Below are 4,840 nucleotides of genomic sequence, written 5' to 3'. Positions count from 1 at the left end.
GGACGCTGGTTCTTAGATCAGAGGGGCTGGCCATTCGGCCATGCCTAAACCTTTCACTTATGTATTTTCAAACGGTAGAGTTTCTGCACTCCATAGATTAAGGTGTGGAGCTCTGCTGTTCCTCATGAATTAATGCAAAGTACTACTGTTTTTCTATTCAATTCAACTTATTCCGCTTCTAAGATATTCATTCGCACTTCAACATGAATGTGATGAACGTGACAATCATCATCATTCCCTATGAACGCGTGCCTGACAACCACTTCTGTTCTACCTTCGATTGAATGAGTATCTCTTGGATCTCTTAATCAGAATCTTCGTGGTGTAAGCTAGATTGATGGCGGCATTCATGAGAATCCGGAAAGTATAAACCTTGTCTGTGGTATTCCGAGTAAGATTCTAGGATTGAATGACTGTGACGAACTTCAAACTCGCGAGTGCTGGGCGTAGTGACAGACGCAAAAGGAGGGTGAATCCTATTCCAGTATGATCGAGAACCTCAGATGATTAGCCGTGCTGTGACAGAGCATTTGGACCATTTTCACAAGAGGATAGGATGCAGCCATTGACCACGGTGATGCCTCCAGACGATTAGCCATGCAGTGACAGCGCATCAGACCATTTTCCAGAGAGGATGAAAAGTAGCCATTGACAATGGTGATGTCCTTACATAAAGCCAGCCATGGAAAGGATTAGGACTAATTGGATGAAGACAGCAGGAAAGCAGAGATTTAGAGGGACGAAAGCATCTCTATACCTTTATCTGAAATTCTCACCAATGATATACATAAGTATTTCTATCTTTATTTTCTGTCTATTTATTATTTATTTTCGAAAACTCCATAACTATTTTATATCCGCCTGACTGAGATTTAGAAGGTGACCATAGCTTGCTTTATACCAACAATCTCCGTGGGATCGACCCTTACTCACGTAAGGTTTATTACTTGGACGACCCAGTGCACTTGCTGGTTAGTTGTATCGAAGTTGTGAATGAAAAACAATTTATTAAGACGTGCGTACAGAGTTTTTGGCGCCGTTGCCTGAGATCACAATTTCGTGCACCAAGTTTTTGGCGTCGTTGCCGGGGATTGTTCGAGTTTGGACAACTGACGGTTCATCTTGTTGCTCAGATTAGGTAATTTTCTTTTTGTTTTATTTTCAAAAATTTTTCAAAAAAAAAAATCTTTCAAAAATTTCTTATCTATTTTCGAAAATTATTCAAAAATCTTTTAAGAATGAATTCTAGTGTTTCATGAAGCATGTTGAAGCCTGACTGGCTGTAAAGCCATGTCTAAATTCATTTGAACTGGGGCTTCCAACCCAATGTTATCAAGAGCAAGCTAGTTGTTGCTAATCCACCTGCTGCTGTTCCAGATCCACCTGATTACATGCTAAAGCTTGGCTGGCTATTAAGCCATGCCTAACCCTCAGGTTGGAGCTTTAGACTAAGAGTACAAGATTCCTGGAATTCATATTAAAAATTTTGGAATCCTTATTTTCCTTTTTCACATTAATTTTCGAAAAATACAAAAAAAAATTAGAAAATCATAAAAATAAAAAATATTTTGTATTTCTTCGTTTGAGTCTTGAGTCAGATTTTAAGTTTGGTGTCAATTGCATGTTCATCTTGCATTTTTCGAAAAAATCATGCATTCATGGTGTTCTTCATAATCTTCAAGTTGTTCTTGGTAAGTCTTCTTGTTTGATCTTGATGTTTTCTTGTTTTGTGTCTTTTCTTGTTTTTCATATGCATTCTTGAATTCTTAGTGCCTGAGCATTAAAGATTTCTAAGTTTGGTGTCTTGCATGTTTTCTTTGCATTGAAAATTTTTCAAAAATATGTTCTTGATGTTCATCATGATCTTCAAAGTGTTCTTGGTGTTCATCTTGACATTCATAGCATTCTTGCATGCATTCATTGTTTTGATCCATAACTTTCATGCATTGCATCATTTTCATGTTTTTCTCTCTCATCATTAAAAATTCAAAAATAAAAAAAAATATCTTCTCATAAATTCGAAAATTTGAGTTGACTTTTTCAAAAAATTTTAAAAATCTAGTTGTTTTTATGAGTCAAATCAAATTTTCAATTTAAAAATCTTATTTTTTTCAAAAATCACATCTTTTTCATTTTTCTTAGTTATTTTCGAAAATTTTAAAAATATTTTTCAAAAATCTTTTTCTTATCTTCATCACATAATTTTCGAAAATAACATCATCAATTAATGTTTTGATTCAAAAATTTCAAGTTTGTTACTTGCTTGTTAAGAAAGATTCAAACTTTAAGTTCTAGAATCATATCTTGTGATTTCTTGTGAATCAAGTCATTAATTGTGATTTTAAAAATCAAATCTTTTTCAAAACTAATTTCAATCATATCTTTTCAAAAATATCTTTTTATCTTATCTTTTTTTTTAAATCATATATTTTTCAAAAATTTGATTTTAAAATATCTTTTCTAACTTCTTATCTTCTTATCTTTTCAAAAAATTGATTTTCAAAATTTGTTTCAACTAACTAACTAACTTTTTGTTTGTTTCTTATCTTTTTCAAAACTACCTAACTAACTCTCTCTCTCTAATTTTTGAAAATATCTCCCTCTTTTTCAAAAATTCTTTTTAATTAACTAATTATTTTAATTTTTTATTTTAATTTTCAAAAATTACTAACCTTTTTCAAAAACAATTTTCAAAAATCACTAACTCTTTTTCAAAAATAATTTTCGAAAATTCTCTCTCTCTCATCTCCTTCTATTTATTTATTTATTTACTAACATCTCTTCCTCACTCACCAAAAATCCGAACTCTCTCTCTCTCTCTCTGAGTTCAGATTTTCTCTTCTTCTTTTCTTCTACTCACATAAGGGAACCTCTATACCTAGGCAAAAAGGATCCCTATTATTATTATTATTATTTTTCTATTTCCTCTTTTTCATATGAGCAGGAGCAAGGACAAGAACATTCTTGTTGAAGCAGACCCTGAACCTGAAAGGACTCTGAAGAGGAAACTAAGAGAAGCTAAATTACAACAATCCAGCAAGCACCTGTCAGGAATTTTCGAACAAGAAGAGGAGATGGCAGCCGAAAATAATAATAATGCAAGGAGGATACTTGGTGACTTTAATGCACCTAATTTCAATTTACATGGAAGAAGCATCTCCATCTCCACCATTGGAGCAAACAATTTTGAGCTGAAACCTCAATTAGTTTCTCTGATGCAGCAGAACTGCAAGTTCTATGGACTTCCATCTGAAGATCCTTTTCAGTTCTTAACTGAATTCTTGTAGATCTGTGATACTGTTAAGACTAATGGAGTAGATCCTGAAGTCTACATGCTCATGCTTTTCCCTTTTGCTGTAAGAGACAGAGCTAGAGTGTGGTTGGACTCTCAACCCAAAGATAGCCTGAACTCTTGGGATAAGCTGGTCACGGCTTTCTTAGCCAAGTTCTTTCCTCCTCAAAAGCTTAGTAAGCTTAGAGTGGATGTTCAGACCTTCAGACAGAAAGAAGGTGAATCCCTCTATGAAGCTTGGGAGAGATACAAGCAACTGACCAAAAAGTGTCCTTCTGACATGCTTTCAGAATGGACCATCCTGGATATATTCTATGATGGTCTGTCTGAATTAGCTAAGATGTCATTGGATACTTATGCAGGTGGATCCATTCACCTAAAGAAAACACCTGCAGAAGCTCAAGAACTCATTGACATGGTTGCTAATAACCAGTTCATGTACACTTCTGAAAGGAATCCTATGAATAATGGGACGCCTATGAAGAAGGGAGTTCTTGAAATTGATACTCTGAATGCCATATTGGCTCAGAATAAAATATTGACTCAGTAAGTCAATATGATTTCTCAGAGTCTGAATGGAATGCAAGCTGCATCCAACAATACTCAAGAGGCATCTTCTGAAGAAGAAGCTTATGATCTTGAGAACCCTGCAATAGCAGAGGTGAATTACATGGGTGAACCATATGGAAACACCTATAACCTCTCATGGAGAAATCACCCAAATCTCTCATGGAAGGATCAAAAGCCTCAACAAGGCTTTAATAATGGTGGAAGAAACAGGTTTAGCAATAGCAAGCCTTTCCCATCATCCATTCAGCAACAGACAGAGAACTCTGAACAAAATACTTCTAATTTAGCAAACTTAGTCTCTGATCTATCTAAGGCCACTGTAAGTTTCATGAATGAAACAAGGTCCTCCATTAGAAATTTGGAGGTACAAGTGGGACAGCTGAGTAAAAGAATCACTGAAATCCCCCCAGTACTCTCCCAAGCAATACAGAAGAAAATCCAAAAGGGGAGTGCAAGGCCATTGAAATGACCATCATGGCCGAAACCACAAAAGATGAGGAGGACGTGAATCCCAGTGAGGAAGACCTCCTGGGACGTCCAGTGATCAATAAGGAGTTTTCCTTTGAGGAACCAAAGGAATCTGAGGCTCAACTAGAGACCATAGAGATTCCATTAAACCTCCTTATGCCATTCATGAGCTCTGATGAGTATTCCTCTTCTGAAGAGAATGAGGATGTTACTAAGGAGCAAGTTACCAAGTACCTTGGTGCAATCATGAAGCTGAATGCCAAATTATTTGGTATTGAGACTTGGGAAGATGAACCTCCCTTGTTCACCAATGAACTGAGTGATCTGGATCAACTGACATTGCCTCAGAAGAAACAGGATCTTGGAAAGTTCCTAATACCTTGTACCATAGGCACCATGATCTTTGAAAAGGCTCTGTGTGACCTTGGTTCAGGGATAAACCTCATGCCCCTCTCTGTAATAGAGAAACTGGGAATCTTTGGGGTGCAAGCTGCTAAAATCTCATTAGAG

General features: G+C 35.9%; 1 non-coding gene across 1 annotated transcript; it reads right to left on the bottom strand.

Moving 5' to 3' along the window:
* Nucleotides 1-3,470: 3,470 nt before the first annotated feature.
* LOC112787568 (small nucleolar RNA R71) lies at nucleotides 3,471-3,578 on the bottom strand. Its single transcript, XR_003194974.1, has one exon. It is a non-coding gene; the product is annotated as a small nucleolar RNA R71 (small nucleolar RNA).
* Between the last annotated feature and the right edge of the window lie 1,262 nt (nucleotides 3,579-4,840).

Source organism: Arachis hypogaea, chromosome 20, assembly GCF_003086295.3.
Source record: "Arachis hypogaea cultivar Tifrunner chromosome 20, arahy.Tifrunner.gnm2.J5K5, whole genome shotgun sequence".
Lineage (NCBI taxonomy): Eukaryota > Viridiplantae > Streptophyta > Magnoliopsida > Fabales > Fabaceae > Arachis > Arachis hypogaea.
The sequence above is the reverse complement of the archived record's forward strand: the minus strand, read 5'-3'. Positions and strand labels throughout refer to the sequence as shown.